Here is a 10656-nt window from a genome sequence, read left to right on the forward strand (position 1 = left end):
TAAATGTGAACTCCACCTGACACAATTATATTTGTTATGGTTCTTGTAATATCACGGACACCCGAATCTTCACCTCATCCTCAGACGCAGAGCTTGTAGGTAGCGGTGGCGTGGGTACCACCTCAATTCCCTTTGTCTTGAGGGTCTTCTTTCTGGATTTCTCTCACTGATCCTTGGGTTTTTCTGGATGGGAAGGCTTCACTGATTCAGTCTACAGGACTGAGGATGATCGTGAAGCCCTACGACCAGCTGCTTTTGGGCACTTCAGCCACTGGCAGGTGTCATCTTTCCCACTGGCAGAAACCCGGGAAGGGAGTGACCTGACCCAAGGGACCCCTTCCTAGCGAGATAAGCCGAAGAAGACTTACGCTTCTCCAGCTGAGAAGTGGGGACTAGCGTCCCCCGATGGTTGGGGTACAGTGCTTCCAAGGAAGGTGGTGCGGGAGCAACAGGGAGGAAAGTGTCCCCAACCATCAAAGGGACAGGTGTAGTCTTCTGGCTCTGAGAGCCGACTGAAACTCACGGAACTGATGGTGCTACAACTGTTCTCGTAGCGGCGGCATAAGAGGAGGTTGCAGCCACAGGATGTAGATGCTCAAATTTCCTATTGGCCGTCAGTCGATCCAGCGTCTTGTATTCCATGATTTTCCTTTCTCCCTGTAAAATCCTGCAGTCTGGTGAGCAAGGGTAATGATGCTCTCCGCAGCTGACACAGATGGGAGGCAGGGCACATGGAGTATTGGGATGGGATGGATGTCCACAATCTCAACATATGATGCTGGAAGTACAGCTGGAAGACATATGGCCGAACTTCCAGTAATTAAAGCACCACATTGGGGGAAAGATATATGGCTTGATATCACAGCGGTAGACCTTCCCGGGCAATGTGTCACCCTCGAAGGCCAAGATGAAGGCACCGGTGGCAACCTGATTATCCCTCAGACCTCGATGGATGTGCCGGACAAAATGAACTCCTCGTCGCTCTAAATTGGTGGCCAGCTCGTCGTCAGGCTGCAAAAGAAGGTCCCTGTGGAATATAATACCTGGGCCACATTAAAGCTCTTATGAGGCGTGAGGATAATGGAAACATCCCCCAGTTTGTCACAAGCAAGTAATGCCTGTGACTGGGCAAGGGTCGCCATTTTATCAAGACTGACCCTGACCACATTTTGGACAAGTCCTCCACCTCCCCAAACTTGTCCTCTAAATGCTCTATGAAAAACTGAGGCTTCATCGAGACAAAGGAGTCCCCATCAGCTCTCATCCATACGAGGTACCGGAGCGAATAAGGTTTGCTGCCATCCTTAACCTGATGTTCCTCCCATGGTGTGGCCAGGGAGGGGAACGATTTAGGATCATACTTCCTTGCAGTGTACTGAGACTTGGAACGCTTAGAGACTGCTGGCATTTGATCACCAGCAAGTGATGATGTGGTCTGCTTCATCGCAGGTCATCCACCCTGATGCCACCCACTCTGACCAGGGGCCCTCCCCACAGGCGCCACCCAGTCGCAGCAAAGGCCACCTGGCAGGATGGCCATTGCCGGGAGTCCCGGTGCTCCAGGGTGACAGGCATCTACACCTTGGCATAGGTGAGGAGTTAACGGTGCAGGCATCAGCAAAGCGATCCCTCTGTAGTCAGGGGGCTACAACCAACAGGGTATATTTTGGCCCCACCACAACGGACTGGCTACCGTGCTGGATATCAGGTGCAAAGAATTCCATGGTCATCGTCGGCGCAGAAAATGACGCTGTATAGTGGGTGGAAGAAAACGCACCACGTCCTCACTCAAGGGATGGAGGATGAGCAGGACTGCAATGTCACGACGAGAAAGTGGGCTAAAGATCTCAATGCCTGATAGACGCACCATGTAGGGCACCCTTCCCCAATCGGCTCCCTCTTCGGGAAAATTTTGAAACAAGGAGGTCAAACCCTACAAGGGACCATCACATAAAGGCCAAAAGGTGTGAGGCTCCTTTCAGTTGCCTCTTATGACAGGCAGGAATACCTCGGGCCTATTCTAACCACCAGGCCCGCAAGGGTTGCCGGGAGTCCCAATTCCCCAGGGGATGGGCATCTACTCCTTAGCACATGTGGGGAGTTAACGGCACAGGCATCAGCAGAGTGATCCCTTTGTGGTCAGGGGGCTCCAACCAACAGGATACATGGCAGCCCCACCACAACGGACTGGCTACAATGCTGGGTATCAGGTGCAAATGAGCTACGAAGTCCATTATCATTGACAGTGCAGAAAGCGATACTGCATACAGGATGGAGGAAAATGCATCCAGGAGGGTGACCTCGCCCAACAGCTGGAGAATGAGCAGACGTGCAGATCCACATTGACAAAGGATGATGTGAGAGGTCTCAGCGCATGATGGACACTATGCACTACGTCAGGCGCCCTTCCCCAATTGGCTCATTCTTTGAGAAAATTTTGAAAAATGGAGGTCAAACCTGATAGGGGACCACCACATAAAGGCCACAATGTGTGCGACTCCTTTCAGTTGCCTCTTACGACAGGCAGGAATACCTCGGGCCTATTTTAACCCCCAGACCTGCAAGGGTTACCCCCTTGTTGCTAAACACAACCTTCGGAAATTCTTTCACTAAACACAACCTTCGGAAATTCTTTCACTAAACACAGCCTTCTGAAATTCTTTCACCAAATAAGGGAAAGTAAATATTCCAGAATCTGAAATGTACTGTGCCACAACCTGATTAAATAGCTGTTGGTTTCCCACAACAGTGTCTTTTATTGTGCTGGAATTAGAACATCTGGTGTGACTGCTATTACAGATAGTTCAGCCACTGAGGAAATGGGATATCCTAGTGAAGAACTGCAACAGGATGTGCTGGGTAGTGCATAAAACAGGTGTCATACCTGGGTTTTCCATAATATTTCTATGGAAAGTGTCTTCAGTAACAGTGAGACACCTGTATCTACACATCTTGCTGCATGAATTCATTCCAGTAGTCCAACATAACCTCCAATTATGACCTGTCTCGCAAATTTCCTCTTTGAAATATAACACCTTCAATTTATTTCCCACAACTTAATTCCACCATCAACACACCAAGCATTTCCTACACTGCCTCTACACATTTTGCACCCCATTACCACTCGGCATCCTGTTTGTAACTGTTCACACAAACAATCTGTGTAATGACATCTGCCAGGACCTGGTTGCCACTGCAGACTAACACTCCTAATATTCTGCAGACTTCAAACCTACTTCAACTCTTACATAGATAACACTTATTTTCTCACCTACAACTAAAAAGGCCACAAATAGGAATCCCTTCCTGACAGCAGATACCCTGGTTTCATATTGAAAACTCAGGACCTAGACTTGTTATTCTCATTCGTCCTGAATATTCACACCTCCTCCACAATCTGTGTTGTGATGCTAATTTGATAAATAACCAATCTTCTTCTTAAATCAAAACTGTCTCTCTCACACGATTTCAGCACCTGCAAGTGTACACTGAGAAGCTACAGTCCCAAGCCTAGTTTACAACTGGATCTTTTACACTGTATTCCCTTCTACTCCTAAAACTCTAACTATACCCACCAGCCAACCACAAAGTAGTGTGTCCAGCTTCTCCCATAACTCAGTATTATGAAGACTATCTGTCACCATGACTTGAGATGAGAAATATCTGCCACCAACTCCTTCCCACTTTGCAAAAAGTGTTATTCCACGGCCCAAACAACCTTCAAGACAGTCTGATCTGTCTCTAAGCCACATCTATTTCCAACTTCTTGCGCAATCGTTGCATCTGATTCAAACACACAGGTGAAAGGTCTGCTTCATGTGCCTATCTCGTAAACTATACATCATTCATGTCAATCGTATATCATATTTCCTAAAAGCAGTGCCAATTAACACAAGCTACTCTGAATTGTGTAGCTAGAAACTGCATTCCATCATATAATACAGTTCTATAGTACCAATAGACTCAAACTCCCCCTGCAAACATCCATCAATGCAACTATTCTTTTCTTGTCCCACCCTCTCCGATTCAGTTTCTTACTCCTCTCTCCTCTAATTCACTCTGGTCTCATTGTTATGTAGGTTTATGTGAAGGACAGCGATAAAGGTTTTAATCACCACTTCAAAAGAAAGTAATGAATTTTTTGTTTGTTTGCAGGTAAATGTCGGCAGTATTGGTACATACTGAAATCCCAGTGCCACAGAACTGCAGCATGCTGGTAACAGAGCCAATGTCACAGGTCATTGATGAAGAGAAGTACCATGTGCTAATTCGTTTTCAGCAGTAGCAAAATACTGCAACTGTGTAAAGCCAATCCAGATTACTTCTTTAATAGTCTCAACTGGCTTGGCATAGCTGCAACATTTTTGCAAAATACTGCAACTGTGCACAGCCAATCCATATTACTTCTTCAATATTCTCAACTGGCCTGGCATAGCTGCAACATTTTTGCTACTGCTAAAACAAATTACCGCACAGCATTCTGCTTTCTCAAACAGCTGTGAAATTCTTTTTAGCTCAATTAAGAGTGTATTGTGTTACTGTGGCTCTGGGTTGTCAGTGTGTATCAATACTGAAGAGAAGACATGTACCTGAAAACGAATAAAAAAAAATTCGTTTTTTGACGTGACAGTTAAAACTTTATGATTACCCTTCATATTCCTCAGAGAGTATTAACTGTTTTTATCTCCACACCAAAACTTGTCCACTCCATCTCCATATATAACACATTGTTACCTCAGTGAGCACCAGAGTTAAGTTTTCTCTGGTGTTACATCTTTCTCCCCTTTCTGCCTTCTACCCAGAGCCCTCCACTTCCCCTTGAATCTTTCAAGTTCACCTCACCTACACCGCCCAACGTAACACCTTGCTGGTTCACTGGTAGGATACTAGGAAAATGCGACAAATCTATGAAGAAGAACGCTAACAAAAAAATTTTCATGCCCAATTCTAGAATATTTCTTAAGTGTATGAGACTCATACTAAATAAGACTAAGAGGGGATACCAAATGTATACAAAGATGGGCAACATGAGCAGTTAAGTTTGTCTGACTGTTGGGAGAACATCAAGGAGAGAGAGAGAGAGAGAGAGAGAGAGAGAGAGAGAGAGATCTAAACTAATGTACCCTAAAAAACATACACAAACTATCCTGTGAAGGTCTACTTACATGAAGGTCTACTTACAAAAGTTTCATTAACCAGTATTACATGAGGAATTTAAGAATACACTAAAAAACAACCTGTGTACTAATCCCATTGGAACTGAGAAAACAATATTTGACTAATCACACCATGCATAGTAGTATTTAAGTAATATTCTTTCCACGCTCCACAAGCAAAAGGAATGGGAAGAAACCCTAATATGAAGTATAATGGAAGTACCCTACCATATTTCATGCAACTGTCAGTGGTCTGCAGAGTATCGACTTAGAGAATTGGCAGGTAATTACTGTAAAATGTAAGACATACGAAATGTAAAATGTAAGACAACTTTGGTGCAAAAGGCAGACTGCCAACTCTGAATATATGTGTATGAGAAATATTATAATATTTTCTACATGGGATTAGTTAGCAATGTGATACCACCTGAGAGACCAATGACAGCATTAACATGGCAGACATATAAGCCTTAAGAAATGACGTACAGTTAACATCACTAGTAACACAAATATATTAGCGAGACAAAATCAGGTAAACTAACATGACGGGAGTAGGGAATTTGGAGGGTCGACAGAAGCGTCCGATCCCACGAGTCGGCTTTGACCCGTGACGTAAGTGTGTTGTCGTGTGTGACGTCATGACGGCGCGGAGTTTGGTTTGAGTGTGGCTGTCTCCAGTTCTGTTTTATCTTATTTTATTTACTTTTCTGATCTGTTCGTTCTATCCCGTGAGATTTTTTTAAAAAAAGACAAAAAACACTAATCAGCTACTGAAGCATCTTTATCTTCTATGGGTTGCAGGGGTTACGACCCCTGGGGAGGTGGGTGGGTATTCATGCATGGCTGTCTTCACTTACACGTTGTAGCTACGCAAGGCGTCTAAATTTGTTTATATTTAGTTTGCCCCCCACCCAAAACACCCCATTTCCTGCGCTTGTCCCGTTAGTGTCATTAGGCTTCTTGTGGAAAGAGTGTGTGTTTGTTTTTGTTTCCGCCATATTTGTGACGTCATGGGTCAAAGCAGACGGGCGGGATCGGATGCTCCCATATTTCCAATTTGGATTGTCAATAGTCTTGTTATGCACATCTTTCAAGACAACAAAAACTTGCAACTGTAAGATTACAGTGGGAAAGTAGTGGTTTTGGTCAGGATTGTAAACGTAACAATGGATTGTGAAATGCATATTAAAAAAAAAGTCTTGATCAATTCTTTGGTTTTGCCAACTCAAAATAAAACTGTTACTTTAACCTAACATAGATTCAGCTACAGTACAGGTCAGTCTGTGATAAAAAATAATAAAAACATATTTTTGGCATGACACACTCATTCGAAGTCACAACCCAACCTAGATCTCAGGCTAAGCCACAGTTCTGGCTGTCATCACGATCTCATACACAAAACAAAATATACAGATTTAATATATAATAAAATTCAAAACATTATTCTCCTCAATGGGTCACTCCGTAAGAACCATACAGTGAAGAACAAAATATAAGCCACAAGCAAGAAATAAATTACATATTATAAACAAGACATTACTAACTTCTACAACATAAGCACACAAAGAAAAACATCCCATATGCCATTTACATAACACATGTCGTCATGCTTACGAATATAATAATGGCTCGCGTTACTTGCTAGACCCAACTTTACTATATAAGACTATCATCTACAACTTCCAAACAGTTAAATACTTGGATGTCACATCCATATTTATTTACGATATTAGTTTAACTAGATATGGAAATAGATGGCAGGGAAGATTAACTGAATGAATATTTACAAAACCCTCAGCCAACTCATTCTGGAGTGGTGCTATTTTGTCAGTGATTATTTATAGGTTAACAGACAAAATAGAGGAGGTACAAAGAAGAACTGTACATTTCATTAGTGTGTCAGAGATTTAGTTGATCACATTGAGAATGTCAACTATATGTTGAAATTGCCCCAGTGAGAAATGGTTGAAAATGTCGAAATTTTATGTACATCGTACACAGTCTAATTTGAAAATTTCAGAGACGTGTGATACGTAAGTGGTCGTGAAATACATTACCATCTATCCCACACAATGACAACAATGGAACCAAAGTGTTAAGTTCATACATAGAAGCAAACAGCTAATCAATCTCAACTGCCACCACTTGGAAGTGAAATAGTAAGGCAAAGTAATAATACTGTTGCATACTGTACCCCCTGCTACATGCTATGCAATAGACATGAGCACTGGAATAACTATGTTTAGTAGTAAACTTTAAGCAGTTTCCATTTTTTTTTTTTTTTTAAAAAAAAAAAGAGAGAAACAGCATGCTGACAGATGTACATCATATAGTGGAGTTTTCCATCTCTTCCAAAGTTATTACAAAATGCATCAAATACTTTCAATATTCATATTTAAGATTTCAGAATGTACATTACAACTGTGTCTATTTCTTCTCTTCTCTGTGGTCACATGCACACAATCTCATTTTAATTACCTTGGCATTACAATACAAAAACTATACTACTCATTAGGCTTGCTGTTCTACAAACAAGATTTTACAACACATAGGCTTGTGTAATCAGATCTCTTCGATGACCACAGACTTTTTGCTGTGGGAATGTTTGCATAAAAGCTGTTATTTTTAAATACTTTACTAATGCAACAGAAAACAGGTTAGGACTGTCAACAACGAATTTTAATGTTGTCCTGCTAGTACGGCTTGCGTGACTCCGTACCGATGCCATACTATTATAGTTGAAAAACAAGTTCCAATGAGCGAATTAATGAGATCTATCTCATTAGCCAGCGAAAACTCGCGCCATTATATAAAATAGTACTGCAGAAAATGTTGAGAGACGCTAAAACAACATGGGTACGCTAGGAAATACACTACAATACCGACGAAAAAATCGTCCCTTTCATTGCTAAATGGCAGTGTTTGGCAACTCAACGAAGAATATTTGCTATCGGAGCAAATTTGACAGATTGTTACAGAGATTTCACGCCGAATAAAATCATGCATTTTTTTCGTACTACTCTGAAATATCAATTTGTACATTAACATTGATAATTATTAGTTGCTACCAACTGATACCACATTTAGTACCGACATCATGTAAATAACGCTCGGAATACAAAATAATGACACATTTTTGCTAATGACAAAATTTAGAGACACTGACAAGTTCCTAAATACAACGCACTATTGTCATTTACGCAGATGTAAGTTCAACAATTATTAAATATGAGACACTAACAGCTATTTCCAATGACTAAAGCGAAGAAAATTTCATTACGAAACTAAGAGAGGGGAAAAAAAACAAGAAATTTACTTACTATTTCAAGTAAACGTTGCAAATACTTTAGAAGGCTCAAAAAGCGCTCCGCGTTATAAACGCGTATCAGAAAAAACATTCAACGCTTGACAGCTTCAGTTGCCTCGAAAAGCCATTATCGCACACGTCAGTTCACAACGGATGTCACTAGTGTTTATCGCTAAGAATTTACTCTTATTTGTCACAATTTATCTCCAGTTTCTAACTATATATCACCGAGTTCATTTTTTTATTGTTATTTCTATACACTTGACACGCATTTAGTATATCAACAAAGCAGACGTAAATCGACCGTGTTTTGTCTCGAGATACCGCTCCGCGAAGTATTACCAACGATGGGGATTTCAAAACTTGAATGCTAACCTGCAAGATTACAATAAAAGTCATTGGAACAAAATATTATATTTTTAATTCTGTAGATCCCATTTTCATTTCACTTCCGCACACTTTGCTACATTGTCTATTCATTGTCATAATAAACTGAAAATCTTGCGTTGCTTCAACAAGTGAGTTAGCAATGCTGTCCTAAAGAAATTTGGTCATAATATATTTCACTATTATTTTCCCACACCTATCGTCGAACCACCTTAGTTAAGGTTCCTTCCTCGAAGAGCGAACAAGAAATTTAAAAAACTTGTGAACAGTAGGCCTCTTGTAACACATTTCGGCAAAGGAATATAAACTACTGCGAGGAACTCTACTATGGAAAAACTAACTGAGCCCTAAGTACGCCTTGTTACGTAGACTTCTTTTGAATCGAGCCTCTAATATTAGCTACAAATAGTATGGTAGTACATCCCGGTAGCCTGTTCAGACTCACGAACTATTGACCATTTCACAAATCGTCGTAATAGATCTTTTTCTGCCCTTTCATATGCTACAGGTATTCTCTGTTAATGCACAGATAGGCCCCACTGTAGGAAATAATAACAATGAAAGTTCCAGTAAGCAAATGATTTTACACATGTCAATGTATATAACTGAGGATTAATGTCATAGTGGTGATAGGAATAGAGCTGCTCAGTTTCTGCACAAGATTCTGAATCATTACTTCGACAAAGCATTTCATCTATCTGTAATCCTAAGAATTTAAAATGTTCGCTTTTAGGCCTACTATTCATTTGATTGTTCTATAAGAATAAATTTTCATTTGACATATGACTGAAAATAGATAGCACATCAGAGATAAGACTAAATTGCTCATGTCTGCCATTAGCTTGTGCCCTATATTTAAATGTAGGTCTATGGATTGCAGAATACACAAAGTAGTACAGCACTGGATTTCCATCAAGTAACTGTGTAAATGTACTGGGCTCTACTGTGAGTATAAAACAATTTACACTTCTTTAACGCATAAAAGAAATTTAGGGTTTGTTTGATAAACACAGTGAGGTAATCACCATTTATTACCAATTCCAGATCATTCACTATCTATGGCTGGACAGACAGTGTCAAAATTACCATAATCGTACTACAATAAAATGAACACAATCAGTGCTTTTTTTCTAAAAAAAAGTTTGAAGGTACTCCGACATGGGATATAGTGCAGCGAAAATTAGTTATAAGTGAAGCATGGGATACCACTCGTCTGCTTTTAGCCATGAAGTCATCGACATGTCGAACTACAAAAAAAAAGGTATCGCGCTCTTGAGTTGACTTTACTACAGCTCAAATGAAGCAGGCGATATCGAGAAACACACAAACATACAAGAGAATGTGGTATCGAACACTTCAGTTTACATCACCTCAAATGAAGCATGCGGTTTGAGCATACGCATATCTGTTTAGCACTACCATCGCCCACTATTAGCGGGCGAGGGCACTACATGCTTGTCGAACTGGCTGCCAGCAATTCAGTTGTCGAGAAAGGTTGCCGCAGCTTCGAAATGCTTGAAACGGTCAATGACATCGATTTTCCCACCAAAAACTGCACTGGTATCGTTCGTATTGCAATTACTAAGACAAAAAAATGAAATAAAAAATTTACGTCCATGAAATAAATCTTTGGCACTCTTCCAAGTTTTCAACATCGTAAAAAAATTACTTCGTCCACGAAAAAGTTTGGGGTACGCATCCTCCAGCGTTCCCCCAGAAAAAACAGCGCTGAATACAATGATACTAAAATGGACACTACAGAACATACTACAGTTTAGAACTAGATAACAATATACCTATATCTTA

General features: G+C 40.9%; 1 protein-coding gene across 1 annotated transcript in view; it reads right to left on the minus strand.

The window, feature by feature from the left end:
* LOC124795042 (alpha-mannosidase 2) overlaps nt 1-8751 on the minus strand; it is a 195193-nt gene extending 186442 nt beyond the window's left edge. Inside the window, exon 1 of the mRNA XM_047258829.1 lies at nt 8477-8751. The gene's annotated coding sequence lies outside the window, so the exon portion shown is untranslated. The remainder of the gene's footprint in view (nt 1-8476) is intronic.
* Nucleotides 8752-10656: the final 1905 nt, after the last annotated feature.

This window comes from Schistocerca piceifrons, chromosome 1, assembly GCF_021461385.2.
Source record: "Schistocerca piceifrons isolate TAMUIC-IGC-003096 chromosome 1, iqSchPice1.1, whole genome shotgun sequence".
In the NCBI taxonomy this organism is placed as follows: Eukaryota; Metazoa; Arthropoda; class Insecta; order Orthoptera; family Acrididae; genus Schistocerca; species Schistocerca piceifrons.